At 33.2% G+C, this 22,841-nt stretch overlaps 1 protein-coding gene across 4 annotated transcripts in view; it reads right to left on the bottom strand.

Annotated features, from left to right (window-relative positions):
• LOC149795010 (octopamine receptor 2-like) overlaps positions 1-22,841 on the bottom strand; it is a 96,336-nt gene that overhangs the window by 5,603 nt on the left and 67,892 nt on the right. The window contains exon 2 of one of the 4 annotated variants that reach the window (XM_089964672.1): positions 6,821-6,950. The exons of the other annotated variants lie outside the window; for them this stretch is intronic. The gene's annotated coding sequence lies outside the window, so the exon portion shown is untranslated. The remainder of the gene's footprint in view (positions 1-6,820; positions 6,951-22,841) is intronic. 4 annotated transcript variants of the gene reach the window in all.

Genomic DNA, 22,841 nt, shown 5'->3' with positions numbered 1-22,841 from the left:
ATGCTCTAAGCACTAGGCCACTGGAGTGGAGTATCCATGTCTAATTAGAAAACTTTGGTTGGTAATCTCCCATGTCAGCCATACTATATTAGTGCCCATGTAAAAGCCTGGTCAGTAATCTCCCATGCCAACCATACTGTATCATTGTCCAATTAGAAGACTTAGGCCAGTAATCTCCCATGTCAACCATACTATATTAGTGCCTAATAAGAATGGCCATTAATCTCCCATGCCAACCATACTGTTCTAGTGCTTATGTAGAAGGCTATGGTTGGTATTCTCCCATATCAACCATATTACACTACTTGCTACATAGAAGACTATGGTCGGTATTCTCCCATGTCAACCATACAGTACTATTGGCAGCATGGAAAACTATGGAGGGTATTCTCCCATGTCAACTGTGCTGCACTATTGCCTATATAGAAGACTATTACACACTGGGTGTGCGTGTAATTTGCCATTCATAATACTTTTTTTGTTCAAGTTATATTTGACATGTTGTTGTAAGAATAGATGACATTGATAATGACAGTTGTGTGAGATGTTATTATATAGGTAGATCACATTGATAATGACAGTTGTGTGAGGTGTTATTATATAGGTAGATCACATTGATAATGACAGTTGTATGAGGTGTTATTATATAGGTAGATGGCATTGATAATGACAGTTGTATGAGGTGTTATTATATAGGTAGATGGCATTGATAATGACATTTGTGTGAGGTGTTATTATATAGGTAGATGGCATTGATAATGACAGTTGTGTGACATGTTATTATAAAGGTATATGGCATTGATAATGACATTTGTGTGAGGTGTTATTATATAGGTAGATGGCATTGATAATGACAGTAGTGTGACATGTTATTGTAAAGGTAGATGGCACTGATAATGACAGTTGTGTGGGGTGTTATTATATAGGTAGATGGCATTGATAATGACAGTTGTGTGACATGTTATTATAAAGGTATATGGCATTGATAATGACAGTTGTGTGAGGTGTTATTATATAAGGTGTTATTATATAGGTAGATGGCATTGATAATGACAGTTGTGTGAGGTGTTATTATATAGGTAAATGGCATTGATAATGACAGTTGTGTGAGGTGTTATTATATAGGTAGATGGCATTGATAATGACAGTTGTGTGAGGTGTTATTATATAGGTAGATGGCATTGATAATGACAGTTGTGTGAGGTGTTATTATATAGGTAGATGGCATTGATAATGACAGTTGTGTGACATGTTATTATAAAGGTATATGGCATTGATAATGACATTTGTGTGAGGTGTTATTATATAAGGTGTTATTATATAGGTAGATGGCATTGATAATGACAGTTGTGTGAGGTGTTATTATATAGGTAGATGGCATTGATAATGACAGTAGTGTGACATGTTATTGTAAAGGTAGATGGCACTGATAATGACAGTTGTGTGGGGTGTTATTATATAGGTAGATGGCATTGATAATGACAGTTGTGTGACATGTTATTATAAAGGTATATGGCATTGATAATGACAGTTGTGTGAGGTGTTATTATATAAGGTGTTATTATATAGGTAGATGGCATTGATAATGACAGTTGTGTGAGGTGTTATTATATAGGTAAATGGCATTGATAATGACAGTTGTGTGAGGTGTTATTATATAGGTAGATGGCATTGATAATGACAGTTGTGTGAGGTGTTATTATATAGGTAGATGGCATTGATAATGACAGTTGTGTGACATGTTATTGTAAAGGAAGATGGCATTGATAATGACATTTGTGTGAGGTGTTATTATATAAGGTGTTATTATATAGGTAGATGGCATTGATAATGACAGTTGTGTGAGGTGTTATTATATAGGTAGATGGCATTGATAATGACAGTTGTGTGAGGTGTTATTATATAGGTAGATGGCATTGATAATAACAGTTATGTGACATGTTATTGTAAAGGAAGATGGCATTGATAATGACAGTTGTGTGAGGTGTTATTATATAGGTAGATGGAATTGATAATGCCAATTGTGTGACATGTTATTGTAATGGCAAACGGCATTAATAATGATAGTTATGTGAGATATTATTGTATAGGTAGACGGCGTTAATAATGATAGTTATTTGAAATGTTATTGTATAGGTAGATGGCATTAGTAATGATGATTGCAAATGAAATTTGAAATCTGTAAAGGTATACACATTTGTTTCTTGCTATATTTCATACAGCAGAAAGTACATTTCTTCTGAGTTAAATAAAGTATGTTTTCCATATAAGGTGACATTACTTATAACATGATATTGTTTTAGGGCTTACCTGAACTCTGTGTTACAGTGAGAAATCACTGTGTTATGTATAATGTACCTTATTATACAATGACCTCACTTATAGCAAAATTATTGCTTATCTGAACAGTGATATAATCAGAGATTACTGTATTATGTTATAGTACCTCATTATAAGGTGGCATTATAACATGGTACTAGTATATGGCTTACCTGAACAGTATTTTATTGGGAGATTACTGTATTACTTTATAGTACCTAATTTTAAGGTGACACTGCTTATAACTTGGTACTGTTTCATAGCTTTCCATAGCAGTTCTATAGGGAGAGATGATTGTATTTTTTATTTAATGTTCTTACTACAAATTAATAATGAACATTCTGCTGGCGTAAAATATTTACCCAGCTGTAAAAAACTTAGACTATGATTTGCCTTTGCATAGTCCTCCAGCAGGCCAGGGTCTATGCACAGCTTTATTTTAAAAATTCATAGAACCAGCAGAATGGACCCTGATTTGCCAGTATCTTATGCTGTCAACAGTTTAGTTTGCATGAGTAGAACCAATATTATAAACATGATTTACCTATAAATTGTACTGTCAACATCTGGATTTGCATTATACATAAATAAATAGTCAGAGACATTAGATGAACAGAATTAAACATTACTCCCTCATTAAAAGTTACCTCAGTATAAGGAACATAGTAAATATGCTATCAGCACAGTGTCATTCAAATTTAATATAGACTCATAGATTGTGATTGATCTTGTACTGACTGTATATCCTCACTTATAAGATGAGTCAAACTGCAAACAACAAAGACACTTGTCTGCCGATTCACGCATTGCTCCTCCAGATCAGGACCTACATTGTTTGTTCTACTGAGTACTCCTAACAAACTGCACAGACCCAGATCCGCCGATGCGGTATGTGACAGCAGATCTGGATCTGTGCAGTTTGCAGATGGTCTCATCTTATGAGAGAGTATATGTGGTACGTTGAGTTAAAAATTCACCATACTGTAGCCGCTTTATTTCCTGCCAGAATGTTGAACATTTTGCTTTTTTCGTTGTTTCTATATTTCGTTACATTCTTAAGCTGACCATCATCTCTGCTAAGTGCAGTTGATAATTACCGGTGTTTTAGTATAATCCATTGAGTCAAATTTTCATTGCACTCGATACTTTGTGCTCAGATGAAAAGATTACAGATGTGTACAAAATACAATGAAAGCCCACGTGCTGTTTGCATCATTATCATAGTTGTGATATAGCTAAACCATTTGATTTTGATAACTTTATGGTTAAAAGAAGAAAAATGTCTTGGCAAATGTTGTGCCTTGTTCTTTCGAAAAGTACTTTCAATGCATAATTAGTTATATCAAGCAGAGGAAATGGAGCCAAGTTCCTTTCCTGAGGAAAAAGCAGCAATTTTATCCAAATTTTTTAAAAGTATGTACACAGCATGCTGTAGCCGAAATAATGCTGTTAAATCAAAACTATTCTTACCAGGAGCTTTCCATAGATCTGTACATCTGACTTTGAGCTGATAGATGTTTATTTGTAAACCATCGACAGTGTGCATGCTTTTGTTGTTGTTGTTGTTGTTGTTGTTGTTGTGGGTTTAACACCATTTTTCAGAACATGATAGGCTATAAAATACATCCAGTTTAACTGGCAGGGGAAGAACCTGATAATACCCGGGAAGAACCACTGACCCACAGGAAGCTACTGGCAAGTTTTTCATATACTGGCATTCACCAAGTCGGAGACTGGAACCCATGTGAACAGAGATGTGCTGGCAATGATTGGTAAAGGCAAACACATTTGACCACTTGGCCACCCGGTGCCCCAACAATGTGTATGCAGCATGTCGCTTAACTTGCAATTATTGTTTTTGCTCTATGTCTTTTACCTTTTATTATCAAGTGATTCAGTTTTTAAAGTATGCATGCTGACTATATTGGACAATTTAGGTAAATATCCTTAGAATTATCGTGATGTTGTTTGTTACTGCTGTGTATTATGTACATTAAGAAAAAGCCATAATGAAACCAGATTCACCACTTTCTGGACATGCATATAGGATGCTTTTGCATGGTCTACAATAATGATAGGAATCAGAAGTGGGTTACAAAACTTGAAAGCATTTCTTTAAAATTAAATCATATTCATCAAAGGCTCTGTCAATGAACAAATTTTTCAAAGTTAAATAAAATAGTTTACAGAGATGTTTTTGTCGGCATTACGAGTAAATAAACTTGATGTATGCAGTACAACCAGTTCTCATCATTCTTCCAGGATTTTTCCTAGTGATACCAGTCGATTGAAAATTATCAGTACTTTTAAAAAAAGAATTTTCCGGAAAAAATCTTGATTTACAGTCATTTTGTATCAGTCATGCTAGGTATAAATTTTGTGTCCGTCATGCTATTTAGAAATTTGGTGTCAGTGATGCTATTTAGAAATTTGGTGTAAATCATGCTATTTAGAAATTTGGTGTCAGTCATGCTATTTAGAAATTTAGTGTCAATCATGTCATTTAGAAATTTTCTGTCAGTCATGCTATTTAGAACTTTGGTATCAATCATGCTATTTAGAAATTTAGTTTCAATCATGCCATTTAGAACTTTTCTGTCACTCATGCTAATTAGAACTTTTGTGTCAATTATGCTGTTTAGCAGTATGGTGTAAATCATGCTATTTAGAAATCTGGTGTCAGTCATGCAGTTTGGCATTAATCATGCTGTTTAGCAATTTGGTGTCAATCATGCTTTATTAGCAATTTGGCATCAATCATGCTGTTTAGCAATTTGGTGTCAATCATGCTGTTTAGCAATTTGGTGTCAGTCATGCTGTTTAGAAATTTGGTATCAATCATGCTGTTTAGCAGTTTGGTGTCAATCATGCTGGTTAGAAATTTGGTGTCAGTCCAACTGTTTAGAAAATGAATGGGTAATTTTAATTTGTAGCCTTATTGGTAATTTAGCATTGGCTGGTGACATTTTATTGGCTCATACAGAATTGGTCGTAAGCTTGGCTTAAGATGATGCTCAGCAATAACTATACAATAATCCAACTTAAATTAATGGTACACTCTAAAACCATAAACCCTAAGATCAATTATCATGTAAACTGGTGCTCGTCTGCATTAAGAAAATGAATTTTAAGCTTACTTGAAAGCAAATTGACTGGCAAGTTTCACTTAAATCTGTATTTTAGTGCAATGATTTTATTGTAGAGCATGATTTCCATGGAAACCAGCCATTTTCTGTGGAAAAAAAGTTTGATCAATTTTGGTTTAATTGAATAAACGTGGATTTGAATCATCAGTAACTGGATTATTATCTTCGTCTTTTCTAACTTTGGAATGACGTAATGAATTGGATTCAGGAATGTAAATCAATATGGCATTTAATTGTAAATCCCACTGTCTTAGGCTGCTTAAATAAATATCAAAATGCATTCTGAAGGATTTTATATTATCCCAGTCATGCAGTCTTATTCAGGTACCAGTGTTAGGTTGCCTGGAATATGGCTATGAAAAAATAATGTATCATAGTATTAACTCATATAACAGAATTCATGTCCACCCCCACCTTATAGTGGGGCACCTCATACTGAGGTAAATATTGCATAATGTTACTTTTAAATTGTGTTATGGAATTCATGACTGTACACACCTTATACTGAGGCACTTTGTACAGAGAGATAAATATTGCATGCTGCTACTATCCAATACTGTAAAGGAATTCATGATCACACCCACCTTATAGTGGGTCACTTTATACTGAGGTAAATATTACACAATGATCCTACTAAATCATGCAGTGGAATTCATGACCATAACTACCTTATAGTAGTGCACCTTATAATGAGGTAAATACTATAATATGTTGCTATTAATTCATATAATGGAATTTATGACAACACCCACCTTCTTTGAAGGTAACGAAAAAATTCTTATGTATTCAGTGAATGAGATTATGTTAATTGTTGTAAAATAATTGCTTTATTTTGTTGTTGCATTGTTTATACAATTTATACTCTTTATAACTCTGTTGTCATAAGCCAATTATCTGATAGGTGAGTTATCCGAGACATTGAAACCACTTTGTTCAACAAGCAAACTTGATAACTCCAAAACCAGAGATTTGATAATGTTTATTTGCCCACTGCACCACACTCATTAAGCAGATATGGACATAATTGACCTAAGAACAGACACTAAAGACTGATTATGCTGATGTAGTAATATTTTAAAAAGATGCTGATGTAGTAATATTTTAAAAAGAAAAGAAAAAGTTAAAACATTTTTTTAAAACTGTCGCAAAAATTCAACATTTTTAGTTTTTGAAGCCATGTATATATGAATAAGGTTAGAGAGACTCCTGACTTATAAATTGGAGCACCCTCAGTCATTGAGGTGGAGTGATCAACTTTACATTCCCCAACCTGATAATGAATTCAAGGCATGTATAGATTTTTATATTGATAAAATCCACCACCTTTACTTAGTAGGGAAGCTTTGGGAGGTTACCTTTCTGACACAGGAGAAACTGGTGTACCTGGAAGATACCAGACTGCCATCAGAGGAAAAGCAGGCCTTTCAGATGTATCACCTCAGCAGAAACCAGAGACACTGGTCTGCAGCCTTAAGGCAGTTAATGCTTCAAAGAGACAAAGTTTCAGTGTTTATAACCACTAGCCATTGAGCATGTTGATAGTGCACATGCACAAATGCTTCATGTTAAGGGTCCCAGTTCGTTTTTTTCTCAAAATAGGTTTATTTTATTTCACCTGTGTTGCATGTTTGGTTCAACACGGTATCTATTCATAACTGAAAATAGCAATGAATTAGCTTTACACTGAAGTTCAGTTAACCCTACCAATGTGTCGATTTGGCAGTTTTCAAGTGAGTCAAATAGAGTTGCATGTGTACCATATCATTGGGTCTGAAAACTAAAAGTAAGGGTACATGCACTCACAGATGACTGTGATTTATTGCTGAAGTATGATGGGACTTGCAGGAAAAGTATTTAAAAGGTCAGAGTTTAATTTAGAATCTTCAGTCCTATTAAAAGAAAACAGGGTTGGAAGCCAATCTGTCAGTGTATAATCCATTTTCTACTTTTCTAATAACATCTACTTGTACCAGATATGATTGTAGTCTGTGGTGTTGGATCAGTTCCTATTATTAAAGCTTTGAATATGAAATACAGCAGGATACAAAATGGAAGCAAAGGGCTGTATGATATTTAAATGTTGTACTATTGGAATATTGGAATTCGCCCCAGTCCCCTTTTTGGTGATTTTTGTCTTTATAAACAGATTTATGCTACATCACATAGATTAAGAAATTTTTTAACTTCATTTATAATGCCATGATGATCTGGCGTGACATTAGGCATGACAATTTATTAGACTTTGGCTTGTGTAAGTCTCCTTTATTTTCCAATTCACTGGGTTCTGTGCAATTCAAATATTCTGTACTGATGATTTTAACATCTTGGCAAAATTATTTATTACTTGAAGCCATTCGCTGACAGAAATTCTCCTGATGCCTGCCAAGGAAATAAGCAATTGATCGGTAATAAATTGTTCCAGTAATGGAAGTAAATTTTCATTCTATTGCCTTTAAGGAGGAGGAATTTTTTGTAATCTGACATTTCTTTTTGGAGGGGAAAGCTCAAGAAGTGTCTCTTTGAATTTTAGTCAGCAGGCTAGAATGCAAATCTTTATCTTTCCTTTGAAAAATTTATCCTTCAGTGGCAGATTTGTAATATTTGACAGATTTGTCGTGGAAAATTTGAACGGTTTGGATAATTTGAAGATCAGATAGATGATCAAGCTTATTTAAATATACTGGACACTGTTATGACCAAACATTTTTGGTCTTTTTAAGGAGAATTTTGGCCAGTGTAAAATGTTTAAACTGCTATCAGAAAGACCTGACGGGGACCAACATTACAAGCTGTACTGCAGTGGAAAGCAGGTTACAGAGTTGACAGTCTAAGGAAGTTTCATAGTATTGGAATAAAATGTTTATTGGATGCAGTCTACAGATCAACTTTACTGAAAATTTCAGTAATTCAGATTTTGACTTTTGTGATATCTTGCTGTAAATTTATTTATTTTTGATGGTAATAATTATTTTTGTTGTTTTGTGGAAAATAACATGTTTAGTTCTACTCATATTCGTGGATTGGAGAAGAGATCCAATGGTACTGATTATTTTTTGTTGGGTCTTTATATGTTTAGTTATCCAGAGTAAAAACAAAATCATATCTGTAACTAGTTGTTTTCTAATGGTCTCAGGAAAATATGTCTTTAAGACACGCATTATATATATTTATTTGTAAAACCTAGCTTTTCAATGGAAGTAGAAAAATCCTATTTAAAACTCTGCTCTATTATTTTAGTCATTACTGATGATATTCTGTAGAAAAGAAATAATATATTTTCAAAAATCATTGAATATTTTGTCACATTCAGTAACTGAGTTTAACTTTATCAAGTGTTTTGTACTGTAACACTTTTAAAGAACCATCAATCCATAAAATGTATTATTAGTTTTTAGTTTAAGTTTGCATGGACATTCTATAATTGAATTTAACTTTGTCAGGTTTTATGTACTACAGAATCATTAGTTATTTCTCATCCGTCAGTCCACACAATTTCTAAGTAGTTTTGAATACAAAACTTTTTCCTTAATAAAATTGTGCACGGTTTAGGAACCTTAGAAAATCCTGATTATTTGTTGCCTGTAATTGTTTGTACACCTGAAAAAATAATTAAACCTGTACCAAAAATGACATACATTACGGTAACATGTTATCCTATTTAGCTTTTTATTTCATAGCACCATCCATGACAATTATATTACTGTATATTGACAATATAATTTACAGCATTGTGCCCCTATCCATGTTTTAAGATGGAATTCCATCAAATTTCACTGATGTAATTGAATTAATTTAAAAGCTAACATATGGATTTGATACAAATTCCTGAAGGAAACAATTAGAACATTGAAACCCTTTTATATCTAATTGGCTGAATTCTTCCCAATTGAAATTTTTTTCCTTGTCATATTAACGTCAGTGAGGAAAGATTTTAATCCAGTTTGCTTTGAATTAGAGGAATTCATTTGTTGTTTGAGACTGAACCGTGTCAGTAAGATTTTTAAACAGTCATGTTTGATTGGCACATTCAGGACAACAAGGGGCACTTGATAGATTGCTTATCATTTGTTCCAAATTAAGTAAATCTCTTTATTTGGAATCATTGATTGAGGGAGCTCATAGCTTCCTGGTGGCCAAATTATTATATCCAATTAATGCTCTTTATTTTTTTCATATTAAAGTGTATAACATTCTTAGCGGAGAAAAACCCACATATATTTAATAATATCTGGCTGAAAGCCCTCCAAAACGTATTTAATAATATATGGCAGTAAACAATATCATTGAGTTTTACAGGAGCCACAGTGGCTCAGTGGTTAGTGTCATGGTCTCATGACCAGAATGGTGCAGATTTGAATCCTACTATTAGATCAACCCAGGTCAGCTGTCAATATGACAAGGCTCTATACTCAGGTGGCCCAGCTAGGTCAGCTGCCTATATTGCAAGGCACTTTACTTAGATTACTTGGGTATGCTGCCAATATGGCAAGACACTATACTCAGATGACCTGGGTCAGCTGCCAATATGGCAAGGCACTATACTCAGATGACTCAGATCAGCTGCCAATATGGCAATGCACTATACTCAGATTACCTGGGTAAACTGCCAATATGGCAAGGCACTATATTCAAATGACTGAGGTCAGCTGCAAATATAGCAAAGCATGTTATGTATATCTATATTTTTTTGTAACCCAGGTATGCAGTTTTATTTAATTTTTGTTACTGTATTCATGGCTACAAATTGTACAGAATATCTTTACTTGGATTTTGCATATGTGACCAGAATCTGTTAAGAGCATAAATATTACAAAGGATCTATAATAGATACATATGTGTTGACAGGTACTGATAATAGTCTTAATGATGTCTTTGTCTTATGTTTTCATTGGTTGATAGGGTTTAGATGGTTCTAGAAGAATTCAATAATTTCCTATTGCTTGGACTAGGTCACATGAATAGGCAAGTTTGAGGCAAACTGAGTAGTAAGATCAGTGTATTGTGAAACTGAGTCACAATGGAAGCTGTATATAAAGAAAGAACAGAGCAATCTGATTCATTCCAATTTTGGAGTCTTCATTATTTCTTGTATTCCTGTTATAAGTCTTCAGAGGTGTTTTATGTTGTACTTATTATTCAAGAGGAAAAACATTGGTTTGGTCTGTTCAGTGAAAATAGAAAGTGCTCATTATTTGGACTATAATATTGTTTTAGAACTCTTATGAATTATTCAGGGGAGTTCTGGATGACACTATTTTGACAATGTTATGATTCTTGGTGGACCAATACTTTCGTGGTTTCTAAATTTATAAAGAACATTTCATTCATTTAGGACTTTCACAGAAGTTTATCATGATTTTTTTTATTAAAAAAATTCATGATACTGTAAGTTCCACTCATATTTTGATTTGTAACTTTGATAATTAAATTCTTTGTTAAGTTTTACAAACCTTGTTGGTTTTGCTGCTTTCTGTTACTTACGTTGTAACTGTAAAGTTGTAACAAGGCACTATACTGAAATGGCCCAGGTCAGTTGCCAATATGGCAAGGCACTATATTCAAATGACCCAGGTCAGTTGCCAATATGGCAATGCACTATACTCAAATGACTTATGTCAGTTGCCAGCATGGCAAGGCACTATACTCAGATGACCCAGGCCAGTTGCCAATATGGCAAAGGCACTTTACTCATATGACTCGGGTCAGCTGCCAATATGACAAGGCACTATATTCAAGTGGTTCAGGTCAGCTGCCAATATGGCAATACAGTATACTCAAATGACCCAGGTCAGCTGCCAATATGGCAAGGCACTTGACTCAAATACTTCAACATGATATAACCTCCTTGTATTGATGTGCCATAAAATATTGAAACAAAACCAAAGCAAATCTCATTGATTTAGCATGCTTAGTAAGTGGTGAGAGGAATTCATAAAAGGAACCACATTATGCTGAGGTTATTTTAATGTGAGAGAGTACAGTATATAGTGGGATCTCAAGAACTTATTTAATCTTTGATGGGCCTACATAGTTTTTTTTTTATCCATACACACAAGCATTCAATTTTTGCATGGAATTAACACCAGAATTTCTCAACAATGTGCCAAAAAAGAGAATGTGATATTAGCCACCAAAACTGGCAATATGGAAAGTCATTGTAGTTACAGTTCTGTATTCTTTAATAGATTTGCACACTAGAGACTGATGAACAGAATTTAACGAAACCTGCCTTCATTTTTGTACTGATGATGCAGATCTATCAAATATGGCTGTCATTATTAAGATACAAAAACTGTCAATGATTTCTTCTCTAAAACCACTGGACAGAATTTGACCACAATTGTTTGAGGGCATCCTAGCATCCAGTAGCATGGAGGGCTGTCAGGTTTTACAAATGATGTCGATCCATCATCAGATATGATCTCCCTTTAAAAAATGCTCAGTAGACTTTGACAAACAACTTTGACAGAAATTTAGAATACTGGCATGAATGTCTTTCAGTATTGGTCAAATGATGCTGACATGCCTTCAGATATAGATGAAGATGTAGTTGAAAATGCTAAAAATACAGAGGCCTTGAAAATATGCAATCAGCATCATTGGAAAAAATCTCTACATAAAGCATCCCACCGACCTAGACATTTGTGATGTAAGAAAAATGTTTGACATCTGTGTTTGTCATTGAAAAACAGAATGTGTCACTTGAATTTGACCGAAATGATTGCAATGAATAAATTGTATTGAGCTTGGAAATTCCGTGATAATAGGCCATTGTTTGTAACATCTTTAATGATATGTCTGGTTCACTTTAGTTTTGCTACGTGATTGATTTCAATAAACCATTTATAATGGAATCTAAAAGGAAATTAGAGTTGGCACTGTTTAATGTTCCCTTTCAAATTTCCTTTCATTTAAATTTCTGTATGCATTCTTAGAACAACATAGGTTAGGCACATTCTTTTTTTTAGAAATCAAAACTAAAGTATTAAAAGCTGGTATAGTCCAGAATGTTTATTTCTCAATATGTTGGCAATAATTTTCAAGACATTCCCTTTTATAAATGGACAGTAACATTTTTACTGTAATAGAGGGTTTCACTATGTTGTATTTAGTATGTTATACTGATCCTAAATGGTTGCTTTGTAAAGGTTTTAAGTCCCAGAAGCACATCTGTGTTAATGGTAATTAATGCCACAGACTTTATATCCTAAACATTATACTCCAATGTGGTTGTTGTTTACTACTTCCTCTGTTTTTTAAAAGCTGTGTCATGTGACATTAATTCTCATAACATTTATTACCATGAATTCTGTAGACTTTAATATGATTTTCATGAATTTTTTTGTAGACTAGATGCATCAGTTATTTATATCTGTTTATTGAGAACATGTCCTTCTTATCGATTACTAGCTAGAGTGCCACTGGTAGGCCAATCACATGCATAGAATGAAATTGGCATGTAGGATGGTATATTTGTATGAATAGAGTAAAAAAAAATTATACAGACCTATTCATATATGGATAGAGTGAGATTTGTATGTATATAGGCCTATTCAAATATAGATAGTGAGATATGTATGTATGTATGTATGTATGTATGTATGTATGTATGTATGTATGTATGTATGTAGACCAATTCATATAAATAGGGTGAGATTTGTTTCAATCCAGATCCCCTATACCATTGCTGCAAACCACAGGCAACAGTCTACTATGCTGCTTTGTTGTCCATGACTGCCTGTGCAGAGATTTGCTTGTGTTTCTTGATGATGCATAAACCAACTTTAAACCTGTCACTTCAAGTGCGAGTATAAAACTTGTTACCATTGTGACCCAAAATGACCTTTTAATCAGTTTGAATGAGCCAATGAAAGCCATTCTTAAAGACACAATCACATCTTGGTAAATAAAATCGGTGCATTTGTTGATATGTAGAGATTGTTACATTGTATTATTGAGGACAAATCTTTATTTATGCATACTCAAGAATAATGAGGAAAGCTCAGCACAGGTCTTAAAGTAAATGGTCAAGGCAGGCCATTTACTTTAAAGGGAAAGCTTGAAGTTATTCTTTTCACTGTCAGAACCAGACATGTCGTTGACCTTTACTTTTTATACTGAGAGCATTAAAAGAACACTATCAGTTAATAATCTCTTATACATGTACTTTGAATTATATTAGATATATTAGAAGTGAAACTAGGTCATATTTTCAATTGAAAATTAGGTAAAATTACTGGATATAGGTATTAATTTCTATTCAGAACCTTATATACATTGTCAAGTTATCACCCTTTGTTGTTATGACAATTATCTCCCTTGAACAAAAAAAAAAAAAAAGAAAACAAGTGCCAACATGCATATCACTGAGCACAAGGTTTTTTAACTTGATAATAATCAGTGATTCTAAAGATTCACCATGGCTGTAGGAATAATAATTTGATGTAAAATCATGCTGTAATTTAATGATATCAAATTATGCTGTAATTTAATGATGTAAAATCATGCTGCAATTTAATGATATAAAATCATGCTGTAATTTGATGATGTAAAATCATACTATAAATTTATGATGTAAAATCTTGCTGTAATTTAATGATGTAAAATCATACTATAAATTTATGATGTAAAATCATGCTGTAATTTAATGATGTAAAATCAGGCTGTAATTTAATGATGTAAAATCAAGCTGTAATTTAATGATGTAAAATCAGGCTGTAATTTAATGATGTAAAATCATGCCTTAGTTAGTGATATAAACTTGTGCCATAATTTAGTTATATAAAATCACACTATAATTTAATGATGTAAATCATGCTATAATTTAATGATGTCAAATTAAATTATAATTTAATAATGTAAAATCATGCTAAAGTTTAGTGATATAAATTCATGCCATAATTTAATGATATAAAATCATACTATAATTTAATAATGAAAAATCATGGTTTTATTTAGAGATGTAAAATCACACTTTATAAAGTTTAATTTATTGATGTAAATTCATGCTGTAATTTAATGATGTAAACTCACTATGTAATCAACTGTGAACATCAGGGAATTTATATCATGAACTTTTTTGTGGACAATAATCCTCATTATTTTTTAATTTATTCATCTTCTTTTTAAAGTTTGCTACATGTAATATAAGCTTTTCAGTAACACTAATCTTTAATTTTAGCTTCATGTGAAGGGTTCTGTACATTTTAGAGTGTGACTCTTAGTTCTCTTCATGTCTAAAGGAAGACAATTTGGGCACCAGTCCAGGCAAACTAATAATTGAACCAACTCAGATGTGGAAATTGCTTAACAGCAATTGTCTGCTTGTGTTTCTGTGTATTCCACCATAAAAGATTTATTTCATGTTTTTGTTACCATTGTTCCACTTGTCGTTCCAGTTAAATGTTTTACAAAATATTTTAGTGTTTTGTAATTCTTTATTTTGTTACATATGAAAGGAAATGTGAGTACATTAGGTGGCAAATTTTTATAGCAATATTGATGTCTGAAGATTGCCCAAGACTAACACATTTCCTTATATGTTTGTTTTTGTACAAGGGTTATTAGGCTTGGTATAAGGCAATAAATTATTTCTTGTCCTGTACCATTTTCATAATGCCTTAATTCTCTATTTCCTTCCGTTATACCATAGATAGTATATAGTATTTTAGGCTGTCGTTACTGCACATTAGATTGATCCTCTTTATCAATAAATGTCTGGGATTGTTAATGCTGAGCTAATGGAGGCCTTTCCACTCAATGTACTGTCTGTGAAAATTGTATACATCTTTTTAATGCTTACCCTTTTTTGTTGTATGAGTAAAGATGTTGGCCTTTCCTTCCACACTGAGAGAAAGTGAGTTTTCCTGTATGGGAATACAACATAAAATCTCCCTCTGCCATGACTTTCAGAACAATGGAAAATGAGAATCATTACAGCACATCTGTGAATGCCCAACAATAACATTGCCTAGTTTTATATAAAGAAACCTGCCAATTTCTCAAAATTTCCCATTTTGACACATTTTTAAGCATCAGTCCCCCTTGCAAAATGAGCCAGATGAAAATAGTGTAACTTTATTTGCCCATCTACACTAATTACATATCTAGCCTACAAAAGTTTCAGAAATTAGTCCCCCATGTATGGTGTGAATTTTTTAATGCATTTCACATACGATTGGCCAGAGATATAAAAAAAATGAAAATGTTATTGCAAATCAACACCAACCACATATCTAGCCTACACCATTTTAATATAATTCTCCAAGAACCATAGGAGAAGAAGTGATGAAAGGCTGAATTTTCAAAATATCCTTTTTATCACAAATTTTCAAGAAATGTATCCCAAAATGTCCAGATGAAAAAGCACAATGTTGTTGCACATCTGCATCAGCCACTTATTAGACTAATACGTGTAACTAGTAGTAACCATCATGTGTTTTTTTTTGGGACCTCACTACTCCTTTTGTCACCCTGTACACATGATAACATTATCCCCACTTTGAAAGCATGGGGATACTTCAGTACACAGGATAACATTATACCCACTATGAATACATGGGTATCCTTTAGTACACATGATAACATTATCCCCATTTTGAAAGCAAGGGGATACTTCAGTACACAGGATAACATTATCCCCACTTTGAAAGCAAGGGGATACTTCAGCACACAGGATAACATTATACCCACTTTGAAAGCATTGGTATAATACTTCAGCACACATGATAACATTATCCCCACTTTGAAAGCATGGGGATACTTCAGTACACAGGATAACATTTATGTACAAAGATAATATTCTTCCCACTTTGAAATCATGGATATACCTCAGTACACAGGATAACATTATCCCCACTTTGAAAGCATGGGTATAATACTTCAGCACACAAGATAACATTATCCCCACTTTGAAATCATGGGTATACCTCAGTACACAGGATAACATTATCCAACTTTGAAAGCAGTGGGATAATAATGTATTGTTTGTTAAATTTTGTACACTATTTGCCCTTGAAGCCCATACCTGCAGTATATTGATGCATCCCTTAACCAGCCCCTTTGAGACTGTGACCTTTTTAGCAGATAGCCTTCTATTTGATTAATAGTATGGTTGCTTTGATACTAATTGAACATGCGCATAGTGTCCACCTCTATTAAAAAGCCATAATTTTGTGTCCTGACAGTGTTCAGATTTGATAAATGTTACCTATATATATATATATATATATATATATATATATATATATATATATATATATATATATATATATATATATATATATATATATATATATATATAGATACATGCATGCATGCATGCATGCATACATACATACATACATACAGTATGCACATAACTGACTTCAACAACCACAAAAAATGTGAAACAAACAAGTTTAACTGAACCTCCATAAATTGGCCGCATCTAAAAAACAGTTTTCAGTGTTTGTTCTTTTTTTATTAAAAGAATTAACACTCTCTGGAACCGGGAATTAAACATTGTTCTTTATGAGTCCTATAAGAACATAAAGCCTCTTTCCTATCTTGTGCCATGGATTTTATAATTTTGTTTTTTATTCCTTCAAGTGAAAACTTTGATCAAGGTTTTGCACCAAGCATATTTTATTGAATAATTCAACTCTAATTGTAGACTAATGGATTGTAATCCCAGTTTCCTAATTGTTATGGTTTTATGCTATTTATTGACTGCACTTTTGTGTCAGTTAATATTTCGGGGCATGTCTTTTGCATTTGTACAAAATATGACCATAAGTCTAAAAATCAGATTTTACTTCATTTTTGTACAGTTTTAATGGTTTTTTCATTGATTGTTTATCAGTCAATAAAAAAGTCATACTAACTCCATAGAACATCAGACTTGTAATTCAAGTCATTATGGTTTTGAAAACCACCCAGGGCAGCTTGGGTCTGCTGCCTCATTGTGTCCATGGGAATGTCACTTAGCTTTAATTTAACTGGAATGGTACTGCTAACATTGTGTTAAAAGTGCCATACAAAATTGCCAATACATGAATTAATTAATTTCTTTCTTTTATTAGGAAGAAATTACATATGTCAATATTCTGGAGATGAAATAAACATCATTATTATTTCTTGCACAATTATTATGTCTTTTCTTTTAAAGCAGATAAATTGGTACATTTGAGATGTAAAAATAATTCATTTGAGATGTTAAAATCATAGATTTGGGATGTGAAATTGGTATATTTGAGAAATTAAAAAGATACATCTGAGATGTAAAAATGGCACATTTGAGATCTTAAAGTAATAGATCTGAGATGTTAAAATGGACATTTGAGATAATAAATTGGTTGATGTGAAATACTAATTTGGTAAATGTGAGATGTTAAAATGGTGGAACTGAAAATGTTAAAATGATAAATTTGAGATGTCAAAAATGTAAGAACTGAAATGTTAAAATGGTAGAGCTGAGATGGTAAAATAGAAGATCTGAAATGTTAAAATGGTAAATTTTGAGTTGTTAAAATGGTACATTTGAGATATAAAAATGGTGGGCCTCAGATGTCAAAATGAGACATCTGAGATGTTAAAATGGTGGACCTGTGATGACAAAATGATGCATCTGAGATGTTAAAATGGTGGACCTGAGATGTCAAAATGATACATCTGAGATGTTAAAATGATGGATATGAGATGCCAAAATGATACATCTGAGATCTTAAAATGGTGCATCTGAGATATTAAGAAACTTCATAAAAGAAAGCTTAAGTAGCTTTGTTGTGTAGACAACAGCTTGTTGACATAATCCATTCCGTCTATAACATTCTAACTCCAAAATGTTCAGCTAGTAGTTTCTTTATTCAATAAATACATTTAAATGTTACAAAAGAAGTACACTCTATTTGATTCAATTCCAGTTTCATGTTATAAATGGAGAAACTCCATATTAATTATTTCTTCTTGGGAACTGCTAGAACAATTTATATTTAAAGAGATGAACTTGATAGTAAACAGCTTCAATTTTTCAGATTGGATTAATGTCAGATTGATTTTCTAGTGTCAGATTAGTTTTCTAAAATTTCGGATAGCTCTGAATTAGCCAGTATTATGGAAAAATTTCAGAATTCAGATTGCAGCTTTCTATTGTCCAATTTTTCACGTATTTGTACTGTGAAACCTGTATATAAAGGACAGTGCCAATACAGAACAAAATTTGTTTATTGTAGTCTGAGGTTTCCAGAATATTTTTTTTTTATTAACATTAATTCTTGAAGACATCAGCATCTGTCACAGACACAGTACTGGAAAAATTCAACATCTTAACTTTTAATGTTAGCAGAAGGACTAAAAAGCCAAAACAGATGTTTGCATTCGGACATTATTACTGGGATATTGTAGTCAGTGGCCTTCTTTTCTTGCTGTAATGATTTTGCAAGGTGTTTGGATTATATCAATGTGAAGCAGTTGAGATGCAATATCCTGCAGAAATCTTGTTTTGCAATTAGTAATGGTGTTTGAAAAGTACAGATGTCTGGTTAGGACTTAGGGTGAGATCCAAGTCTGATGTTGAGGATTCCGCTTAGATTAATATCGCTTTCCTACTGCCAATACCAAAATGTTGATTCAGTGACTTTTAAGGATTCTAATTACAGCTTGGTTAAAAAAATCATGAAACCTTTGGGGTCTACACCTTTTCATCCCGTACTAACTAGGTTTCACTTCAAAAAGACTATGAATGTTTTTTAATAAGTAGCTAAAGATAAAGACACTGTAGTCAGACAAATTCCCTCTGTCGTGTGCATATACGCATAATTACTTAATTTGGATGTTACTTATTTGTATATGAGTAACTAGTCAGACAAATTCCCTTTGTCGTGTGCATATATGCATGAATACTTAATTTTGATGTTACTTATTTTTATATGAGTAACTAGTCAGACAAATTCCCTTTGTTGTGTGCATATATGCATAAATACTTAATTTGGATGTTACTTATTTTTATCGGCCAATGTGGGTATGTGAGAAAGCTTGCCAATAGCTTCTCATGGGTTGGTGGTTCTTCCCAGGGTTTTCCCAGGTTCTCCTTCACCATTAATACTGGTCGCCATGCATAGCCAATCATGTGCTGAAAAATGGCATTAAACCCCACAACAGCAAAAACAACAACTTATTTTGATGAGTATTTTTGAAGTGTGGATGTCTTCTCTCCTGTACAATATTTCAGAAGCATGCCTTCATTTAGAGTCCTTGCGCAAATGCATGTTAAATGCACAACACAAAAGAGTATGATGCCCGTTCTCTTGTAAACCCTTCTACTCCTGAAAGAGGTAATGGAACCAATTGCTATCAGTTTTAAAAATGATATAGTATGTTTGTCAGATAAGCTATAGAGTTATATCTTCTGTAACACTGTTTTGTCAATTAAACAGTCACATTATGTCAGTGACATATCATGTTTGTCAGTTAAACTGTACTGTCATGTCTAAGACATAGCATTTATGTCAAGTAAGCTGTAAAATCATGTCTGTGACATAGCATTTTTGTCAGTTAAGCTGTGATGTCATGTCTAAGACATAGCATGTATGTCAAGTAAGCTGTAAAATCATGCCTGTGTCATAGCAAGTTTGTCAGTTCAGCTGTAAAATCATGTCTGACATGACATGATTGTCAAATGTCTGAGCTTTAAAATAACTTAGTCAGTATTACTTATTACTCTTTTGACGACAGAATTACATTTTCAGTTTCAGAATTTTTGAGGAATTGTTTTTCTTTTACAATAGAAAATTAAATTGAAGTAATTTCTGAGAAAATATTCCTAACTTTGAAATAAAACAAGTGAGCGAATCAGAAGATTACATTAAAGATATTTCCAATCTTCTCACCACATGAACGATTTCATTCAGTGCAAATTAATTTAATTAAAGCATTGTCCAATTTTTTTGTAACTTTTAATTGTATTATGCAAATAATAATAATAATAATAATAATAATAATAGCTGAAAATTAGGTCTCTGTGACATTCATTTCACGCTCCAGTGATTTCTGTTAAGATTTTCTTGTTTTATTAGGTACTAGTGTTATGGCATCACAAAAATTTATTCCCAATTAATAAAAATGGAGTTACAACATTTATAGTTTACAATCTGGGCATACAACCACTAGCACAGTATTCCAGGTTGCAGTCTAGCCATACTACCACTAGCACAGTATTCCAGGTTGCAGTCTAGCCATACTACCACTAGCACAGTATTCCAGGTTGCAGTCTAGCCATACTACCACTAGCACAGTATTCCAGGTTGCAGTCTAGCCATACTACCACTAGCACAGTATTCCAGGTTTGTAATCTGGCCAAGCCACCATTGGCACAGTATTCATGGTTTGTAATCTGGCCACACCCAAATTGACAGTCTTCATGGTTTGCAATCTAGCAATATCACCATTTGCACAATATGAATAGTTTGCAATCTGTCCACAAACCCATTGGCACAGTAATAATGTTTGCAGTTTGGCCAAACCCCATTGGAACATTATTCACAGTATGGAGTCTGGATATACTGTCATTGGCATAGTATTCACTGTTTGTAAACGGGCTATGCATTGTACTGCCAATGGCACATTATTCACAGTTTGCAATTTGGCTATGCTGCCATTAGCACAGCATTCACAGTTTGAAGTCTGGCTTACTGCCATTGGTACAGTATTTACAGTTTGTAGTCTGGTCATACTGCCATTGGCATGGTATTCGCAATTTATAATCTGGCTATACTGCCATTGGCACATTATTCACAGTTTGCAATTTGGCTATGCTGCCATTAGCACAGTATTCACAGTTCGTAGTCTGGCTTACTGCCATTGGCACAGTATTTACAGTTTGTAGTCTGGTCATACTGCCATTGGCACACTATTCACAGTTTTTAATCTGGCTATACTGCCATTGGCACAGTATTCACAATTTATAATCTGGCTATACTGCCATTGGTACAGCATTCACTGGTTGTAATCTGGCTACACTGTAATTGGCACAGTATTCACTGTTTGTAGTATGGCTATACTGTTGTTGGCACAGTATTCACTGTTTGTAATCTGGCTATGCTGCCATTGACACAGCATTCACAGTTTGTAATCTGGCTATACTGCCATTGGCACAGTATTCACAGTTTGTAATCTGTCTATACTGTCATTGGCACAGTATTCACTGTTTGTAGTATGGCTATACTGTTGTTGGCACAGTATTCACTGTTTGTAATCTGGCTATACTGTCATTGGCACATTATTCACAGTTTGTAATCTATCTATACTGTCTTTGGCACAGTATTCAAATCTGGCTATACTGCATTGGCACACTATTCACTGTCTGCATTCTAGCCATACTGCCATTGGTGATTTTCATCTTTTGTTTATGGATTTATCATGTGTCAAAAAATAAGAAACAATAGACAATATGGTACCATGGACTATAAGCATTTGCTTCCTTGCCAAGTTCAAGGTAACAAGCAGACATTTTTTCATATTTTGTTTGTTCTATATAAGGAATTGATAATCTTTGAAAGTTACAAGATCCTTGGGTTAGGCACTTATCTTCCATTTCCTCATCATGACATAGAGAATAATGTGTTAAAAGTGCTTTTGAAACCCATCAAAAGCAGACAAGAAAAAAAAGAAGAAAAAACAGGCAGTACTTGAATAAAAGCTTAATTTAATTTGTTGTGAAAACAAACACATCATTAAGGAAAAGGCTGATATCAGATGAATCTTCAAGCCTTACATAATGTATCAAGGCGCATTAGGTTTAAAGCGCTTTCATGTGATGTAATTTTGGAATGGTATCAGTGCCATCATATGAAGTGGGTCTTAGGAAAGATAATTAAGTAATTAAGTAATACTATTATGGGATACCTTTAAAGAAAGCTTTCCATTGATGCTTGTATTTTTTTCTCTTAGTCCTATTGTGACTGCATTGATTTTCAAAAAGTCTGTACTTTTTGTCTACAGTCGTGAAAGATAATCCACATTTACTGGCCATTGATTAATCAGTACAAAGACAAAGAGATAAAGTTCCTATAAATTTTATGGTATAAAATAGACAAAGACATAAGCTACCTATAATTTATATGGTACAAAAAAGACCAAGAGTTCAGGAACCTATAATTGATATGGTATAAAAAAGACAAAGGGATAAGGTACATATAATTTTTATGATATTACATGTATTTCATAAATCATTACAAACCTTGCTTTATTTTCAGTTGCCATATAACTTTTTAAAACAAGAACTCAACAAGAAATAGATACAGGAATGAAAAAGAAATTTTCAGTTTCCAGTTGTATTTTTATCTTTGCTAACATTCTGAATGTTGTGATTTTCTGTTTGCATATATGTAACAATGAATG

The sequence above is a fragment of the Sinohyriopsis cumingii genome, chromosome 7 (assembly GCF_028554795.1).
Source record: "Sinohyriopsis cumingii isolate HCF-2022 chromosome 7, ASM2855479v2, whole genome shotgun sequence".
In the NCBI taxonomy this organism is placed as follows: domain Eukaryota; kingdom Metazoa; phylum Mollusca; class Bivalvia; order Unionida; family Unionidae; genus Sinohyriopsis; species Sinohyriopsis cumingii.
The sequence above is the reverse complement of the archived record's forward strand: the minus strand, read 5'-3'. Positions and strand labels throughout refer to the sequence as shown.